Source organism: Dromaius novaehollandiae, chromosome 3, assembly GCF_036370855.1.
Source record: "Dromaius novaehollandiae isolate bDroNov1 chromosome 3, bDroNov1.hap1, whole genome shotgun sequence".
Classification (NCBI taxonomy): Eukaryota; Metazoa; Chordata; class Aves; order Casuariiformes; family Dromaiidae; genus Dromaius; species Dromaius novaehollandiae.
In genome coordinates, this window is record NC_088100.1 from 130,070,043 (window position 1) to 130,091,168 (window position 21,126).

At 38.8% G+C, this 21,126-nt stretch overlaps 1 protein-coding gene across 12 annotated transcripts in view; it reads right to left on the reverse strand.

The window, feature by feature from the left end:
* The window catches only part of PLEK (pleckstrin), a 62,520-nt gene that overhangs the window by 38,297 nt on the left and 3,097 nt on the right, over window positions 1–21,126 (reverse strand). For 11 of the 12 annotated variants that reach the window (XM_064510143.1, XM_064510144.1, XM_064510146.1 and 8 more), the window contains exons 3-4: window positions 20,823–20,962; window positions 19,252–19,395 (exon numbers count right to left, since the gene is read on the reverse strand). The gene's annotated coding sequence lies outside the window, so the exon portion shown is untranslated. Of the gene's footprint in view, window positions 1–19,251; window positions 20,963–21,126 lie in introns of all 12 variants that reach the window. The other variant, XM_064510145.1, reaches the window with a different exon arrangement.

Consider the following 21,126-nt stretch of genomic DNA (forward strand, 5'->3'; position numbering starts at 1 on the left):
TCAGGAAGCTTGTGATGTTTTGTCTGTGAGAACAAGGCAATAGTCATATGTAAGTATGTTGATCTTCTCAGTTTCAAAGGCACAACGCTTACCCTGACCTTTGCTACCTTTTGAGGTGGATGGTTAAGAAACCAAGAAATGGTGCCAAATTCATTCCTGGTACAAAGTTCCACTGAAATGTATGGCGTTAACATGAGGGATGAATTTGCCCTGATATGCTAAAAAGTTGATTAATGCTGTCCTTAGTTAAAATAGAATTGTAAGAATTTAAACTCTGTATATTGCATTGCTATGTTTTGCTAAGTGTATATACTTGTATTGTGATTTCAGTATATTGCTGTATCACTCAGCTAAATCAGAAAAGCTGGGTAACATCAAATATCTTCAAAGTAAACTTTAATATTAAACATGACACCCTCCATACGTGGAATGTCTAAAAGAACCAGGTCAGAGTGTATTGGACTCTGACACCATATCACTACTGATTCTCTAAAAAGGACAGACTAACTTTATACTGGAGAAAAGGTACAGATTCTCTCTGATTGGGAGGCACTATCTGTTTTTACTTCTTCATCTCCAAAGAAAGGACAAATATAAACTGGTTAGCAATCCACCCCCCTTTGACAAATCTTTCACTCAACTAACACTTGGCTGTGAAAAATCAAAGATCTAGAATCTGAATATCCCAAAAATCCAAAGTGGTTAGTCCTGCGCAAGACATTACACAGAGGACAATACTGCAAATCTTTGATGCTCCAATATAAAGGGAATTCTCCCATTGCTGGGGCCACTCTGCTAGAGATTTGTGCACAATTGAAGACGGTCCACCATTATCAGGTTAAGGCTTCTAATGCACATTAGAGCAATAACGCCTGTAAGCCTAACCAGGACCCTGACTGTTTTGTGCTTGTCATGTCGACTGACTGACCAGTATTGCATGAACAGGACAACTTTTCATGGCCAGTGATCTCAACTGAAGCAAATCCAAGTATCACAGAATCACTTTTACACTGCTTTCCTTACAGAAAGGAAGTTTTTTCTCTTCTCAGGGAATTGTGATGTAGCCCAGGAAAACTAAGAGGCAAGTTTTCACCATCACTGTTCCCATTTGCTTGTTCAAGAGAGTGGATGCATTTTCCTGTATTTTTCAGCTTCTTCATTTCTGCATGTTACAAATCTCAAACGTGGGTAAGTTAATAATTTGTGTGGGCAAATGAAGCAATTATGTACCTAGCCACCTAGTTTTCTCTTTTATAGTACACCCTCTAAAGCAAGCAGTTCTCACTTTCTGGAGAGAAAGACAACAAGAACTTACATGCTGATATGGATGTTCACACACAGGAGCACATGAAGAAAAGTGTTTTAACACATTGAATATTAGGCCTAATTTTTAAAGGAAATAAAGGGCCAAAACCAAGCTAACAATAAAATCAAGTGTCAAATCCAGGAAATCTTCTCCTTTATGTGCTCATTACACAGCTGCAAACACTTCTCATCCCACCAGATTCAGGCTTGCTTTACTCTACATTTTATTTGATACCAGAGAGTTTAGATCGAGGAGGAAAAAGTTGGAATCACATTTAGTGCATCACCTCCGTATCTTCTGGGCTTTTAATGAAAGTCATAGAAATGAAACATGTTAAATGAGGTAATGCTCCTTAGCAAACTGTGAAAGACTAGGCTGGCTCTACTGTATCTCTGCTCAGTTACAAGTTACCTGCTGTGTAGCTCCTCCCTCTGATACACAGTCCTTGGAGGACAGACGATTGCAGTCTACACCTGGCAGCGCAAACCACAGAATATTTCTCTGTAACATCCTGATTCATCCACAATCTACAAAACATAGGTCTTCAAACAAGACTTCAGCAGTTACAAATTACTAGTCATTACAGTCAAGAATAAATGCCCAGCTCTGGTAATAGTCTTCTCCCCTGTATTTTTATCATTATTTCAGTTCCCATAGTAAAAGACAATTAACTGCTGAGGATATAAGGATTTGAAGCAAAGTTCTTCCAGCTCACAGCTACTCGATAACAGAAACCACTTCCAAGTGAATACTAAAAATATGGCAAAAGCCTTGACTTTGCTTTTGTCCTCAGTAGTAAACCACAACGAGCCATGGAACTTACAGAGCCTAATTTCCTGTCTGTCTCTCATGTTTTAATATTGTGGTTCAGTTCACATTGCAGCCCCTCTGTAATTACGGACACTAATCTCCATCACTGTACTCTGTTCTGATACGTAATTTCACAGAACTTGGAGCAACTCAGTGTGGAACCTCAGCCTCTCTTTCGATTTTCATGAAAAACATTTAAAAGTTACAGAGGGGGGTGGAGGAGGAGGAACAACAAGACAAAATGTGCTCAACATAAGCTTCAATTCTGTAAGAAACCAGGCCAGAAATAGCAAGGAGGGTAAAAGCAAAATCAAAAATAGTCCAGGCAATCACTAGATGGTGCTAGCAAGAGGAATTATCTACCGTGAAGGACCTTTGAAAACCCTAGGTGTCATCTGTAAAGTGTAAACCACATTAAAAAGGCTCCCCATTCCATTTGTGATGGTGTGGGCCACTTTCCCTCCCACTCATAAACACGCTGTCTTGAAGAACCTAGTGCAATTACATATATGCAAAAGGAGTATTCTCTCAAGTATTGTTGAGTTTCCTTTAACTCTAACTGACACCTGAGGAGCAGCTGCCACAGAGCTCTGTGGTCCAGCCGCAGACCACAGACAGCTGGAGGTCCAGGATGCTCAGGGCACGGAACCGCATGAACAGAGTCCTTCTCCCAGCATCCCCCATGGCCCTGGTTTTAGCCTTTGTAGCATGCAGCCTCCTGAGAAACTTCTGCCTTCAGGGAATTTCAGGGAATGCAGGGGGACAGGCATTTCTTGACATGCACTAAACTGTAAAGAATAGTCTTTGCGCCTTCACAGTCCTTATGAATGAGGATACTACTGCTTTAACAGAGTAACTGTCACTCACTTCACAGATAACTCCGAACTTTCACAAATGAGCAGAAAGAGATGAAGACAGAAGACAGAACCAATCTGTCTAAAGACAGAATCAAATCTCACTGCACCATTGTATTTTGCAAAGAATGTGACAAATCACATGCTTCTGTAAGCAAAATTGTGTCCGTAGAGCTATGCTCCATAAGCTAGAACCTAACTCTGAACAAGTACATAATTCAGCATTTTGCCAAGTTAATGCTATGGCTCTAATGCTTCCAATACCCAAACTCAACACAACAATCTTTTGCAGTGGGTCAATACACTCTATGCTGTCTCAGTTCTCTGCCTAGCAATGAATTTGACTTGGTAAATTGAAGTCTCCGCTGTAATGCTAAGTGATATCTTTCCCCCACCTACCCAGCCTTAAGTGCTTCAATCTCAGGGGAATAACAGTAGGATTTAATGGAAGTAAATGCCTCACATTTTTGCTAATGAGCAACAGAGCCTTCCACCTTCAGATCACCAGCATGAATCCCATTCAGGTCAAGGTAAAATACTGCTTCTAACTAACAGAAGTTTGATATCAAGATGAGTCCCAGCTTCAGCTCCTCCATCACAAATTAATCTTTGTGCTTCTTGTGCCATTGTATTTTCATAGACAGATGGGGCTTTGAGCTCAGCAGAGCCTTCTACCAAGGACCCCTGATTGCAGCAAGGTCCAAAATCACTTTCACACAGATTTCCAGGAAATAATAGAACAAATTATCATACTTATGTAAAGGAAAAATAAATGGAACTAAAGAAAAAAACCTACCAAAAGGTTATATAAGTTCTATGGACTGCAATGCATGGATGCTTCCAAAATACTGAGGTTCTTCAGCAAACAGTTATAGTAAGCAAAATTTGTAAAAATGTCGACTATTTTGGCCCCCTTTAACACACAGGCCACATTATGCTGTTTAACTATCCAGTTTTGCATACACACAGCAGTACCTTTTGCTGGCATTTATGAGAAAAGCTGCAGGCACTAAAATCCTCATTCAAAGCTCTCAGACATAACTAAGTACTAAAACTTAAAAAAAGAACTTGAATTACATTAGTCCCATAACTGATATGCATTTTTAGGAAGAATTCCATACAAAATTTGAAGGACTCGTTTTGGAAAAAGGTATCAGGGAATACAGTAAGGTTTTGAATTCCAGCATCTGAAAGCACCTACAGCGATCCTGTCCCACTTGCATGCTAATTTAAAATCACAACATTATGCCCCAATACTTCTCCTAACCACTGCAGAGATTCCTCTTTCCACAGGAGGGAGCCTTTCTCCTCAAAGATGGCTGAGCCTCTTTTGCAATTGCCTTATTTTGGAAACGGTGTAGAATTTCTAAACAGTTAGGAAAGCCCTACTCGTGACAGCCTCTGCATAGGATTAGCAGAAAAGATTCGTAAAATGAAGCAGAAAACCAAAAACCAAAGATCAAGCGCTTATAAGCTAAACCATGATTACTTATCCCATAACAAAAACAAAGACCTAGATGCAGCAAGTCATGTAAAAAAAGTTTTACTCAATGTGGGCTGATGGAAAATTCTTTGCAGCCCCTTCTGGTCTCAGGGGTACAAAACTGAGATTACACAGGAATGAAGCCTTGATTTTCTTGGACCCTTTGTTGCTGCACACTATTATTCCTCTTCTCCCCTCCCACCCCCCCATAATACAATTATTTATGTAGCAGGAAAGCCTGAGAATTCCAAGTCCAACACCACCATTTATATTCAGACATACCTGACATCAATAAACTTCATGAACATTACTTGAAGCTATGAGCTATCCAGACAGTTGGCACTAGAAGGAACAATAAATCACACTAATTCAAAGAACATAACATATTGAGAAGAAATCCTCATTAACAACTGAAACAGAATAACTACATTCAAATTTGAAAATATATTTTAAAGGAAACAAAGAAAAAAAATCCTCTTTCTGGATGACTACTCACTAATCCAGCCTCAAGTGAAGTTCAGGTTTTACTAGCTTAACCTGCATGGCAGCTTTTTCCAGAAAAACAGCTCACTTCCATTACTGAAAATTTTGCACCACACTTGATGGGAGCTCTGAGGTGCAATTTCTGTCATGGCAATATTGTGGTAATTGTATAATTATCAGTTTCCACAGTTGCTACTTCCACCACTGTTTCCTTAACAAAATCACCAAATCCAGAAGCAACAAATCAAGAAGGATTAAGTTACACTGTTCACACCATCTAATAGCTAGAGAATTTTACATTCCCTGCTGTATAAGTTTTAGTCCCACAAGTATATTCTTCTCCTCATGCGTATAGCTAACTCCCACTGTCAGTAATGGGAATAACACATGCATACAAAGGGGACAAAGAGCCCTTGAGGCCTATTGTAGCAGTAATTTCAAAATATCAGAGTAAACATATCCATAAGCATGATGGATAATAAGCCTTGGCACCAGTTTCTATGTTTTTGAATGCATGAGTCTGTACACTTAGAATACACGATAAGCTAAAGATACCAGAGTGCCTTAGTTTCCAGTTTCATATGAGTTTCAAGCAATGGTTCTACTGTGAATAACTTTAAATGCTTTATTGATGCACAGATCTAATACAGATCAAAACTCCATGGAGCCAAGTGAGGTAGAAGGGACTGGGCAAAACACATCTTCTTCTCCAAAGGTCTTACAATCTTGATTTACGATTAGCCACCTAAAAAAAATTGCACCTGCTGCTCAGACCTCTTTCCTCCTGTCAATTAAAGTAATAACTTGAAAAAACTATTATGAGTCTTTACTGCCTTCAACACTTGCTACTACACTATGAGCATGTGGGATCTGTTTTCGTTTACAAATAATCAACAGTAGGAAAGATAGATTCAACTCTAGGCCATGGTCAGCTAAGCTGAATGCTAAATTTTAAGTCAGAAAGGCTGAGTGCAGTGTGCTAACTTAGTACTGTTCAATCTTTTTTAATCAAAGCCCTACCTAACTTTTCTGGGAGGGAGCGGGGGGAACAATCCACAAACCATGTCAATGGCAGATCACAGTCCACGCTCAGGGTTATTTTTCAGAACAGAACTTTCTCTGCTCAGTGGTAATTAACCATGCAAAATTATCATGCTATATGGTACATGTAAATTGCTAACAAAATATTAATAATGAAACAAAGCAGGCCACACAGCATAGTTTGAGAGAAGTCTGCAAGTCCACAATATAAGCTAAGGCAACCAAAGAAAATCTTGTTTATATAACACTTAATAAGTCCCAGTGGGAAAAGGGACAGCTGTGTAAAGCTGGCTTGGTTGCTCCATTTTTTAATTTTTTTATTATTATTTTTTTTACAATAATTACATCTATTACTGATGTTTTGTAGAATTAAATGTCCAGAGAATCTGCTGAAAATTCAAGGTGAAAATTGATAAAGCTTGAACACAGAACGCAGATAAAAATGCGTCCTCAGTGGTGCATTTTGGAATATTGCCAAGATCTTCTTGGAAGCATAATCCTCTTGATGTCAAGTAAAAATCCTTAGTGAGTAACACTACATTTTCAGTATTTGACTCATTTGAGTACAAGGACTTAAAGTCTACTCGTCATTAAGCTTTTTACTACAACTTGTAGCTTACAAAGTCAGTGTGTCAATATTTGCACTCATCCCATAATTCTTGTTCTAGTTCTTAAAAAGAAAAAAGAAAAAAAAGAGTGTGTGTATGTATATATTTTATATCTATATAATGCTAGTTTTGAAAAAAGATATCATGGAATTTTTCTAAAGACCCTGAAAAGAATCAGTCCTTTACAGTTTGAAACTGCAACCCAGAAACACTAGAGTAGGTATCACTCAGAGATAAAAAAGTCCCACAACAGAAGCACAAGGTAGGAACTTCGGTAATTAGAACTCAAGACTGGGAAACAGGAATTATTTGGTTTAGCTCCAGCTCCAGTAATCACTTTTACTGATTGAAAATGGTTTAACCAAAGTTAGACACCTAAATACACAGCTTGAATTTCAGAACTGCTAGGTATCCATCTGCTTCAGTTGACTTAAAGTACAAAGGAACACTAGAAGATGCAAGAATCAGAAAAGTCTCAGACAATTCTGAAAGGATAACACTTGCCCCTCATTATTATTTAGTGCATTTACTGATATTAAACATGCTTGAAAAATGAGTTCTTTTTCAAATGAGGTTTAGCAAAACATACACCTTCTAAAAGCTTACCAAAGTACTTCTCATTTTCAAGTGTTCTTAGCAGAAATAAAATAGTTGCACACAAAAAGTTGGAAATTTGGAAAGGCTTAATTTATTTGATCAAGTAGCTGGAAATTCTTATAACAAAAATTTTCTACAAAACCTATTTTGGTCGAAAGAGCTGTTTTTCATGAAAAGCATTTCATAATTAAGGTTGTATTTTACTTTTTTTTTAAATCATACTATAAAGTACACACCTCTGTATCGTACCTGTACGATTCACAGACGTAAGACTGAAACGTCAAGTGTGATCAATTTTTTCCCTAAGCATTGCTTTCTAACAAGATGAAGGGTTAAAATAGTCATTTGGCTCTCTAAGGCTCTCTTGGACCTCTACCCTTTCTCTTATTCCAAATTAGCAAAAACAAATGGTAGGGTATGATCCTCAGCAAGCTACATATCTACTTAACCCTGAACATTAATAAGTACCAGATCTTTTATCCCAATACGGTTTCTTTTTGTGCTGCTCCCATAGGAGGCTCACCACAACTTTGAGTAAGAAAAGGGCATGTGGCTGGAGAGCCGTATTAGAGTCCCCAGCAGGAACGATTTAACTCGTGCCTGGCAGTTTGAGCGCAGGAAGTGAGCACAGCAAAACAGAATGCTCATCAGGGCTTTTCTGCTTCAAGACCTACACAAATCACAGCTTGTTGGATTTGGACGGCTGCTAAGTGTGAAATGTGAAATTAGGTGACTACAGTGCCTCCAGATTAGCAAGAGCAAAGTCAATACATTGATTGGAATGTATTGTAATACATTTGGAAGATCACTTATACAGAACATGAAACATTCACATGATGCTTGAACATTATTATAACATTCATGAAGCTTGACAGAAGACATTCAATCCTTTTAAAAGTTTTAGGATCCAGAACAGCTTTATTTAAGGTATTTGCCCTGCCTAGTGAAATAAAAGCCTGGTGAAGAAAGCATGTACAACATTTCATATATAAGCACTGCCATTTCTAGATAATTTGCATCTCTGAAATGTCAATGGAGACAAAAGTGTTCTTACTTTCCATACTTTGGAGGAGCCTGCAAAAGTGCCTAGATTAAAGTAAAAGTAACTCTAACCATTTAGAAAATCCCACAGAAATACACATGAAATTGAAGAAAAAGTTGATTTAGAAAGCTTATGGGAGTCTTCATTGCGATTTGAAGCAGCTGAAACATAATGAAGCAGAGGAAACAAAAAGATTGATCCCTTTTTAGTAGTTTAGTCCCTTCCCTGACACACATATGAGAGTCATTCTAATTGCTTTTAATCAGGTCTATAATGGGAAATTCAAAAACAAAACAAACAAACAAGAAAACCCAGCAAAAATAATTTGCAGTAGAATAAAGGGTTCCATCCAGTTGTGGTAAATGGTTTCAAAACCTCTCAAGTTCACCAGGATTTGTGAGTGCACAAACTGTACTGGGCCAGGCCCTAACTCTATTATAACTCCAATTCCAATACTGCTCAGTGAACTTTACACATGTATTTGCAACACACCAGAAAACCAGCAGCCCCACCCCCAAAAACATCAGTTGCCTCAACTTTTCAGGAACTGTAAACTGGAAAGATCCTTCAGCCCATGGTACCAGAAATAAATTAGCTTGGTTTCCTGTACACTGATAGTCCACGTTTGGTTGACTGGCATCTAAAAAGTAGACACCTCCAACTAAAACTTTTCTTACAAGTGAGGCAAACAGTTCTTGCTCCACCATGGGTTTTTGGTGTGTAACAAAAATTAAGTTTACTCCCCTAACTGGCAGCAATACAGAACCTCGCGCCTCTACTCTGTGATCCATTTTCATGCAGTTTTTAAGAATGCAATATTCTGAAGATCTTTACCTGTGCATTAAAAGTAGCTGAAGTTGACTAATGGATTCGATTTTATTAAAAGGGCACATGCACCATGACCACAGACACTTAAACCTAGCTAAAAATGGCTTCTTAAAATGTCAATAGCAGTAATCCTTCTTTCCTTGGCCCTCATTTTTTAAAGCTAAAAGAGTAACTGGCATTCAATGCCAGCAAAGATGCATCTATCTACAAGATTTTAAAATGCCTATGTGGGGTTGGGGGAAGGAGGAGCTGTCTAATCTACAACAGTTACTGCCGTAATGCAAGGTCCATCGCAGCTCCCTGCCAATACCCCTTAGCCCTCCTCTGGAAGGACCACATTTAGCCCCTCTAGCCATTCACTGGAAGAGGAATGAAAACTCAAAAGTGCCAATAACAGCATTCTTTTCATCAGTGATGCCAAAAATTTGATCTGCAGAGATCTTGTAGGAGGCTACCAGATCAATCTGGCTACTAGAAGGAAATCTTACATGGCACTAACACCACATATGGAAAGCTGTAGACTTTTCTTATATCTTTGTTCTTTTTCAAACAGTACTCAGAACATGCACAAAATGTTTTTATTAGAGTTGCAGTCAAGCACATAACAGCTATAATGAAACAGTAAAGCATAACTACTGCCAACAACATTCTGGTTTGGTCTACAGTGAGTCGAGTTTCTGCCCAACATCTACTTGCTATTAGGCTCCCATAGCATGACACTAAGCTGCTTCATCGAGAGCCTTAGTTTGCTTTTACTGCAACTCTTGACTATGCAGTTGTGCAGTAGTAAACATGACCTTCACACAGAGTAGAAGTTTGGCAACAACTTGATTGCAAATGTAATCTACAACAGCCACAGAAGTTAACCATGCCAAAAGCAGAGTTACAGCTCTTAAAAACTCAGACTATAAATGGCAATACAAGATCACATTTCACACTGCAACTTGCTAGCGTGATTAACTCTGGTGCTGTGTTGCACCTGTAAATCATTTATCCTTTTGCAGATGCTGCATAAGTAATTTAAATGTCCTAGTACGTGACCGTCCTCAAAACAGGTACCAGTAGAGGGAAAACAATAAATCAGTGGTACCACTTGAAACATACATTGTTAAGCAAGTGTGTAAGTCTCCAGGACCTTGGATGCTGAAGTGACCAAAAGTATGCTGGAAAATAAAACAGCATTGTAATTTTAAAGGCTCCAAACGAAGCCCTGCTTAGCATAGCAGATAAAAAAATAAAAGCCCTCATCGAGTTTTTAGGATAAATGTTTTACAAGCTTGGTCTGTAAAGTTTTGTTCAATCAAATGTAGTTATAAAACAGATTCTATTGTAATGTTTTATATGGCAGAGTGAGCACCCAGAAAGGAATACGTCTGCGATTTATTTATAAATAGGCTACAGAAATAAGTAGCTACTATCCTTGCTGTTGTTACAAAGACAAGCTACAGTGAAAAGACGAGGCTTCTTTGAAAGCAACTGCTTAGGTACACATAAAAAGAATATAAAACTGAAGATAAAAAGACACAATTAATTGATTGGAACAGAGTAAAATCCACCTACTAAAGTGAATAAAATCTCTCATGAAATACTGCCACTCTTCACAGATTAACAGAAGGCAGGTCAGCATATTGGAATTGACATCAAATTTCCATTCTTTTTGCATTTTCTTTTCTCAGAAAATCACTTCAACGTAGGCAATAAGAATACCAGGCTCAGGAATATATAGCTAGAGTCACAAAACCACTTTGAAATTAGTATGGTAAGATTACCTTATCATTCAAACTGACTGAACTCCTAACCCAATACCTGTTTTTCAGTGATTTCAACTACAGGATAGGGAGGCCCTAACCAAGTAGCTCCAGCAGCAGCTTCATAATCAGCTTAACTTCGTGCTGTCACAGAAAGATGCTGTCCTTTCTCACACTTCTCGATCACACTTCTCGATCACACTTCTTCTCCCAGCGCCTCACGAGAGCTCATGCAATCACACAGTCTGACAGATCAGAAAGCTGATTTGATGTAAACTACCTTCTGGGAGGTTATTTTTCAGCCAGATTAGCTCCCTGATACCACCACCCATACAGCCACGTACTAACGCCGGCACAAGAGAGAAGTCAAGAATGTGTGGCAGGATTTAGCTGTGCCTCAACCAACTGTGAAACTGCACTTTCAGACAGAAGCTTAAGCCTCGACTCACTACAGTATTTGCAACCCTGTTAAGCAAAACACACTCATTTGAGGCCTCAGTCACTATGGTGATGAGCAGGGAATAAATGTTTATATACAATTAGATAAATGCTCTCTTCAAAGAAAAAGTTGTCCTTCTCACAGGCAGCTATTCATACTTTTTTTTAACTAAGCAGATGTAAAAAATGCATTAACATTCTAAAGGTTAATGAACACTATTACTCCTTGGTAAATTAATGACAGTTTAAACCTCTGGCAAGAGTTAACAAAAAGCACATGGAAAAATTAGTCAATGAGAATCCTGGCTCTTCTGAAAACTAAAGTGCTTCACTTCCTAAAGAGGAAGTCAGTGCTTATGTTTTATACATGTTAAATGCTAGCTTATGAAAAATAGGAATGATTACTAAAACTAGATATTATTGCTTAGGTTTAAAAAACATAAGCAACAGTTTTATTTGAATCAAAAATGAATTCATGAGTCTTTATTCTATGCAATCACTTCACTAAATCATCCTTACTTGTAAAATACAGGCAGGATTTTGCAACTCTAAGCTTACTGTAAAAGTGGAAAGCTGATATAAACAGGTTAATTTAAAATACTTGGTTCATAAACCCACAATAAGTAACTGACTTTCTTCTCCAAAAGAGGAACCAGTAATTACAACAGAACCATCCACCACAAAGGTGAATACTCTGCTCAGGGTTTTGGGAAACTCTTTGCCACAATATTCATGTATAATTTGGACTTTTTTTTTTAAATAAGAAAATCCAGCCCTAAGATCTGACCACCTATATAGATATTTTTCTGAGTATCTAAAAATAAATGAGTTTAAGGAAGTGCTAAATTCAGAACAGATAAGGAGAAGACTTCCTAGGACCAAAGCCTGCAGAAACTAGTGACAAAGTTACCCAGACCCTGAATTCCTTCCCAAACAAAAACAAATGACTGGCAAAAAAGAGTACAAACGTTGCCAGCTGATGAGCTGCCTCATTCTTTCCACTACAGTGCCATCTGTTGCCAGTCCTTCCCTGTCCCTATGCACGAGATTCCCTCTAACTCTCAGCCTGACACCGACCTAGTCCTGGTCTGAAAAGTCTCTCAGAATGAAGCCCAGCTTTACCCAATCTGTGTGTGTCAATAGCCAAAACTGTCATTGGAGGTGATGTTTTAGCAACAATGGGCAAGAAGCTTCTTCCCCCAGCCACACATTATCACTTTCTTTCACTAAATTTTTTCTCCCCTTCTCTGCCAACAGAACTACGTGTATATTCACTCTGTAACCCAATTGTCAAAATAATCAACATTAGAAAAATTTCAACTACTTAATGCATTTAAGCTAAGATGGATAACATTTTAAGAACTAGGTTAGGAAGCAACTACATGCAGGTTCACGCAAGCAGATCTTAGCAGGGAAAACTTCCAGCAAAGGGGCAGCAAAAACAGGGTACTTTTCCTGCAGCACAGCAACACCCAGAACACACATCTGTCACCTACCCACACATCATAACCTAGTGGCAAACAGCAAGATCTTAACTCTAGCAAAGTCACTGGACTAACATTTTATCCTCCAAGACAAAGACTTTCTTCTGTGCCTTGCACACATTGTTGATACACAAGAGATGGTGAGAAATATGTATAGCCTCTTACGAAGAAACAGAATGCAATTACGAACTGCTCTAAGAATAACCCAAGCTCCTTGCTCTAGTCACATGCAAATATCTTATTGAACACGATGCAAGTATGAGAGGGAAGGAATTCAGCCTGGAATCTGAACATCTGTTACAGGATCCTCAGTATTGGAAAAACCTTCTCAAACATCAAGGTTTACAGTTTTAGCTATTTTCCGTCACAGGATTTTAAAAATTTAAACTTGCTGAATAGAGGAAGTGACGAGTATTTACATACATTTATAAAAGCAAACCTTATACCAACATTGTATCTAGCCATAGTTGCAGGGAGCAGGGTGTCATTGCAAAGGCCAAATAGATAATTAGGTCAAACTGAAGCTCCATTTATTCTCAAAAACTGTATCTTACTATCAATTCACACAAGATTCATTAATGTTTACAGGATAACTCACAGCAAGGGAACATGGACTCTTATGATAAGCAGTCTAAGAGATCTTATTTTTGGTTAAATTTGAAACAGTAATTTAAGAAGTTTACTTGAAAATCTTTACTCTAAAAAATTGGATTCATCATGGATTTAGGCTGTGGGATTAAGCAGAGAAAATACATAGGTTTTAAGTCTTTTCCTTTTGTAATACCTGAAAATTTATTAGTGAGCTGTTCTGATCATCTCTTTTGTGAAGACTTATGTAGATAATCAAAAAAATCATCCTAAAACTATTGATGCTACACTTTGAAACTTTTCTAAGTCAACAGAAATGCTTAAAATTTTTCATTTTCCCTCACAGAAAAATTATTGAGACTGGAACATCAAGTGATGTCAGACATACACTGTATCATGCATATATTATATGTATATTGTGTACTTTTTCATAAATAATTATATATGAGGTGCATTATGTAAATATCAATACTGTATATACATGAATACATAGTGCATTTACAAATGCATTATATATTTGTATAAGAATTTCAGAATCCTCTGTCCAGTATTGCTGTTGCCTTACTACTATTTCAAAAGAGGCCATTAAGTTTACAAGCTGAGCTGAGATACCTAGCTTGTAAGATCACACAGCAAATGAATGACAAACTTGGTGGTAAAAACTATCTGTTTAAATTCACTGATGTAAGAAGAACATTTAGCTGAAGTGTCCCAAAAACGACAATCAGAAAAGCATGTATGCTAGAAAACTTACTTTAGACTTTCCCCATTCATGGGGTCAACACTTCACAGACATTCAAATGACTGGTCAATAGCTGTAGCAAAGAATCATTGTGATTCTTTGTCACTGTGACTGATCAAGGTTTGGCATCCCTAACTCTACAGGATTCTTAGTACCTTAGTTCTCAGTAGTCCCACAAAATAAAACAGCTTAACAAGGTATAAAATAAACCTAATGCAAATTAAGAATGTCAGATACTCTTCTGTAGCCTTCATCACTATGACAGTAGGGAGTGACACATCACTACAGATTACATCAGGACACAATTGGCCGACTTGCGGTTTCTGAATTGTTCAGTCACGCAGTTGATGTGTAGCTCCAAGCCAGGACTATACACATGGGGACATTCGGGCTGCTGGAGAGTCTGTATCGCACCTGTAAGGAGGGGGGTCAGCAGAGGTTGCTAACAGCTCTCAAAATGTAAACATCCCCAAACCTTCATCTTAGATCCACAGGAGAAGACTGAATGACAGGAAGGCTGGCTACTCATGAAGATCCTGAGCAACACCCAGCCTGACTACAGTGATGCCAAGGACTGATTATTTTATACTTCCAATATGTTCTATAGCATTGGACGGATGTATGTATACAGTCAGAATAGACACCCACATATTCAGAACACGATAAATGTACAAGCTAACTGACTAGCAGACTGACCAGTTAAGTAGTAACAAGTGCACTGAATGCTACTGCAATACCAATAAACCACAGCATTTACCACTGGGGAGGGGAGTCCTTCATTAACTAAGCATTATACAAACAAGATACTTAACACAGTGCAAAAAATATATATTCCAATTCTGGAGTTACATTAATGAATTTTTTTTTTTCTTATATACATTTTGCCCCACATGAACATTACTCAAAAGATAGCACAGTTTGTGGTTAAGCTGTACTTTAGTTACAAAAGAACCAGAAATGCCACTGCTTTAGAAGACTTCCGGTCTGACTGCTTTGATGATGGATGTTTTCCATTTTAATACCACACAGACAATTTTCAGTTCAAGCTTTACTGGCTTTAGACATCCTATGTTCATTTCTAGCACTTCCAGGGACCTTGGCCTTCCCCTGCTCCACAGGAGAAGGTCAAGTTTTATGCTGTATCCAAAGGCTTCCGAGTGTTAACAAGCAGGTTATCCTGAGAATGGCTTCCCTAGGGAATTCATCTAAAATAAGCTCCCTATTTATTGTGTTCACAACAGCAGTGCTAAAAAACAAAGCAGGAAAACCCTCACAGACCTTTGACAGCCCACAAAAGAAAGACTAAAGGTTGTTCAGTATCAAATGTAACCTTCCATCTATGACTCTGACTGCAAAGAAAATAAAGGAAGCTCTTACTTGCATTGGCCAAGTTCTCTTATTTTACCATACATACCAACATGTGTTGTGAGGGGATGCTCCTAGCTTCACTCCCCCACAGTATGGTGCCAGCTACAAGCCATCTGCATTCCTGTGATTCTGAAAGGGAGGATGGCAAGACTTTGGGCTAAGGCCTGCTTGGGCTCCAGGTCCCTGAGAGACAAAGCCTCTGCTCGCTGCTGGGGCAGTGTTACTTATGGTGCTCTGCAATTATCGCCTCCTGGTCAGGACCTTGAGAAACAACACCTGCTTTCACAGCTGGGGCAGTGGTAATCATTGTGGGCTGGAATTAACTGCTCCTTACTCGAGCTATGGGATCTCTCCTTGGGACGACCACTGCAAGAATAAAGCAATCATTTGCAGTCACTCAGACTCCTTTCTTCAGTACTGAAGAGTGCTCAAGGCAGCTAGCCTGCCCTTGGGGGTGTTCGGCCACCCCCCCCCACCCCACAACTGTGGATGCTATAGTCATAACAATGATGGAGGAGAGTTGAACCCTGCAGCAGCCAAGAGCTGCAATTGCGTGCAGAGAACTGCACCTGGCCTAGCGACTCCACCTCCACCTCCACCTCCCCCTTCCCCTGAAGGGTATAAATAGGTTGGCTCCAGAGGCTGTCTTGGGCTCTTTGCAGGTGGTTTGCCAACTTGTGGGACACCTTGGGATGCCCTCCTGCAGTTACTTCCCTGGGATTGAGCGTATGTTGACTGCTGCAGCAACCTGCGGGTAAGATAAATTGGAATTGGTTTGCCTAGTTCATTTGTTTGGGTAGTTACAATTAGTATAAATTAGCTAGCTTTGTTTACTGAGAATTTGCTGCTAGCATAACTTTTAGTGTAATTAGAAAGTAAATATTCTAGTTGAGCTAAGTTTCTGTTAATAATTGTTGCTTTGTACTGCTATAACTTGTGCAGCAAATTTATCTTTGAGACAAGTTGTGGAGTCATGCAGTAAATCCCCTCCCCCTGGTGCCACAGGAAACCCACAAGGTCTGGGACTGTAAGGTAGTCTGTCATCTGGTGACATGTGGCATGCTCCTGATCAAAATGTCCCAGTCTGCAGAAGGGAAGGGTTGACTCCCAAGAGGATTACATACATGCTTGCTCCTCCTTACCCATCACTGCAAGGATACAGCACACTGCCACAGGGAATGAAAGCTTCATTTGCTGCCTACTGAGGTCCAGTTCAAAGGATTGCTAAAGCTATAGAGTTTATATCCAACAGGAAATGATAGCATTAATGACCTATATTTATACTTTGCTAGGTATGTCCAAATCCATAGCATGCTGCCTCACCATGCTATGAGGAACATTTCTTAGAATGGTTTCTATCTGCAAGAGGGCCAGGACATTAAAATTTCCCAGACATGGCCTATGCTTTTAGAGCTGCTGGTTAGCAACAGGGAGGTAGGGAAATGCCCCTATAAGCATAAGTCAGCCAGAAAACTGCAAATGATGTTGATCAAAAAGCTACTGCAGTGTTGCTCATGCCAGTCAAAACTCATATAAGCTTAAACAGTGCAAGGACATAGATTCCAGTTCTACCAAAAAGGCTTGTTAGAAATGTGGTACAGTCTCATCCATAGGCTGATATTACTTGTGAACAGTAGGTCTGCCAGAACTGTACAAACCTCACCAAATATTTGTTTTTCTGCTTTAGATGCCTGCAGCTGTAGCATAACTCAGAAGTAAGGTGTAACAAGCTGTGATGCTGTGTGAGCTTGCTACTTACTACATTAAACAAGTCTCCATAGCTTTTTCTTTTTTTTTTTTTTTTAAGCTAAGACATCCATCCATTGCAGAGCTCTCACAGTGAAGTACAGTTGTCTACTTCACCTACCTGTGAAGCAGCTCTCCCTGCTGATTTTATTGATTATCACCAAGTCTGCAGAAATAATTCTGTACCAACTTCAGCTGAAGGTGGAAACACGCATAAAAAGTTAAGGTTCTTTACTAAATAATGGCCATTTTTTCCAAAATGTAACTAGTCTCATCTGGCTAGTATTAACTTGGTAATGAATTACAAGTACTATCCTCTTGTGTGTGGCATTGTTCTCTTAATCCTCTGTTTGGTTATACATGCATACGTACACACCTACCTAAGCTACAAAATTTTTGTTGAGTTCCCCACCAGCTAAAAAGCATTAGAGCTGCCACTGGTCTTATTCTTTCTGTCGCAGACAAGGCTGAAGGCAGTTTGTTTTGAAACTAGATTTCACATTGAGAACAGCTGCTTACATTATCTTACATTACAGGATATATACTGCTCAAACTAGGGACAGCACATTTGAGGAGATTATCAAGTGCTAAAATCTTCTGGGCTGTAGCCAGTTCCAACAGTGGTGCTTTAGAGTACAAAACCTGAAGTTTATTTCAGTGTGCAAAGCTGGCTGCAAAACAAAAAGCACAGCTTCCAAGAAGAAAAGAACTCTTTCCTATTGACAGAAAGAAGAAATCAAGACCACTGCATGACTAAGTCACCCAAAATTTCATGGTATATATTTAGGAACTTCAGTTTCATTTTGCCTATCTTTTGTCTGTAGGCAGACAGAAGTAGTGAGGGGAAGTTTGATATGAAAATATAAGCAAAAACCTTTATTCTGACTTTTCAGAAAATTCCTTAGCAGCTCCCTTTGGAGAAGAAAAATTTGTCTCAGCAATTTCTTACCTGGATTAAGCAACAGCATGATTGATCAGAAACGAACCTTAAATTCACTGAAATTATAAAGCCATTCCACCCCAGAAATTAGAAGGTGTGCAAGATGGAAAAGAATCATGATTTACAATGTACCACAGTAACAAGCTACACCCCATGCCTGGCAAGTGCCTCTTTTGATTAGGCTATCTGTTGCAAGACCAAGGTCCAAAGACTTAAATCAGACTACATCTTCAGACAAACAAAGATTACAGTGCGTCCAGCCAAGTTACAACTCCTGTAAGCAATTCTTTACCTTCTGTGGAGAACAAGAGCTCCTGACAGGCATAACAGTTGTGCACAAGAAGATGCAGTCTTATGAATCCTCTTTCTCTAAGGAAGATGATGATTCCAGGAAACTGAATTTCTTTGTTATTCCTTAGGTGAGTGTACTATGCTAAGTGCAAAGATCAAATATTCAGTGGCAGAATCTATATTCTCCAGCACCAGCTTGAAAGGATGAGACCCAGGATGTCCAGACACTTTGGATTCAGAATCTGAACCAGCTTTATGGGAACAAAATACAGAATCCCCATCTGGCAGTGTTAGAACAAACTGGCTCTCGATACTGAAAGTAGCAGAGCAGGACTGCAACTTCACCCACCACCAAAGACCTGAGGCAATTTTCTAGCCCATGCTACAGATACAGAATGCCTGAAAACTACCATGGTAAGAGAAAGGCAGTATCCAATATGGCAATTCACACACTGACAGAAAGGCACAGTTGATAGACTAGATGCTCTGCATCTCAAGAAAAGAACATGTTCAAGAATAGTCTTGCCAGGTCTAAAGTAGTAAATTTATCACAGCTATAAAAAGTTAATATTTTGTATTAGTACAAAACTGTATTATTAATATCCTGTATTAGCACAAAACTGAATCCTTGGGAGTTCTCAGAAGCACTTCTGGGTTCCAGTGGCATAAGATCATTTCCTGTAGCAATCAGACTTAACTGGCACTTGGGGTTATGTTACCTCCTTTTTCTCAAACTGAAACTACAAACGACACAGTCCACAATATATGCTGTCTAGAAAGTCCCTACGTGGCACAGAAGCACAGAATGGGAAATCATATGAGCAGTGCTCAGAAAAAGAAAGAATACTACTTACCTCAGTCTGGTCTCATCTCCCCAGTTAAGATCCATAAGGAAGCTGTGAACATTTACATGCTAATGATACACATGATCATGTTGCATCACATTTATTTTCCTTAAAAGCATGAACAACTTATTTCATTTCACACAGATGATGGCACTGTAAACAAAGACAGGTAGAATATAAGAACATTAAGATCACAGTAATCAAAGCTATGGAAAAACCCACAGCTAAGGTAAATGCAATTTACCATATTATACAATAGACAACACTTACTAAGGCAATTCTTTTATTTGTCCATAATGACAGAAAGGGTTAATGATTCACTACATTCACTAAACTCTACATAGCACACATACTGGCATGTTAAAAGGCACCTCAGTCAAAGCAACATTTATTTTCACTGGTGTCAAAAGAGTCAGGTTACTTCTAGGTATTCACATGTCATCCCCCAACTCAAATTGCTGGCAGATCAAACAGCTCCCCAGCTTTCCCTCTTCCACAAGATGGGAAAAAATGACATTTTGGCATTGTTTCAGTTCAAACTCTGTTGTTTCACTGCAAATTTGTTGCTCTGATTGATGTTTGAGTCACCACCTGCAAAGTTTGGACTGGCCAGAACCTGGACCAATCAGCCAACACATGCTCAGCAATAAGACAGGTAGTACTTTAAAAAAATTCAAGTGACTGTTTCTGCAAGATCAGAGGTACATACATTAAAAACTCATTAATAGCCTGCACAGGACAATTTCTGCTGTGTAATCACTACTGCAGGAAAATAATAAGACTGTCACAGCTCAGACTGATATATGTGTATCTTTAGGAGAGTGAAATACAAGCAACAACCCTTTGCAACTGCACTAGACAAGCACAACAGTGGAAAAAAAATCAAACTGTACTCATGCTTGCAGCATTTACCCCCATTTGCCGTGAGCTCTTTGAGCAGTCAGCCCACAGCTCTTATCAGACTTCCCCAGAACAAATGCCTTTAGAAAAAAAAAGATCAGCGAATTTTACCAACCCCAACTACAGCTGGATGCCATCAAAAAATCTTAACAGCTGCCAGACATGTAAAATCACTGTATTAAATTATTATGCCAACAGCATAATCTCAGGATAGATTGAGACTAACAGGTTACATTTTTGTTGCAAATTGTTTCTATATATTTGTTCTGTGGAGAGCTATCTGATACAGTGATACAGTTACAGGCACAGGGTCAAAGATACAGAAAGCATTTCTATCCCCAACTTAGCCTAGCTGACACTGACAAGTTTAGGAAAGCAAACAAGACCTGAAATTTAGGAAATCAGAAGCCCACTCTTTAGAGCCCAGTTAAGAAGAAAAAATGAATTGATTTTCAAACTGTGGCTATGAGCTCAAAAGGGTAACCGAAAAAATAATCCTACTATCAGGCAGCATGCCCACTGGAATCCACAAATCAAAAACATTTACAACCATGGTTTTAGTAAACATAGACATGTTACAGATACCTACACAGCCACACCTGCTCTATTTGAAATCTAGTGTCCTGCAGTGATGCAAAATGACCCAACAGGTTACCAAAAAGCACCCTATTAACCTATACCTTCATAAAGCTTCTGTGGTCCACACTGCTTCTAGCATTAAGAACAGCCTCATTCTTCATTTTCAAGGTAAGGAGAGAAGCATTCCCATGTGTTGCTAGCCTTCTTATTTGACCTTTTTTTCAGCTGTATCTTACTGGATCTGAAAAACATAAACTCCCTTGTCTCCCAAATCTTGGCTTGAACTTACACATACATATATGCAAGAAAATAAGAACAGACTCCTTTTAATTTCTTTCAACCAAAAAGACAGATGTAGGTGTAAGAGAAATACAATGAGAGGTACTTTATCTTTCCATCCATTTG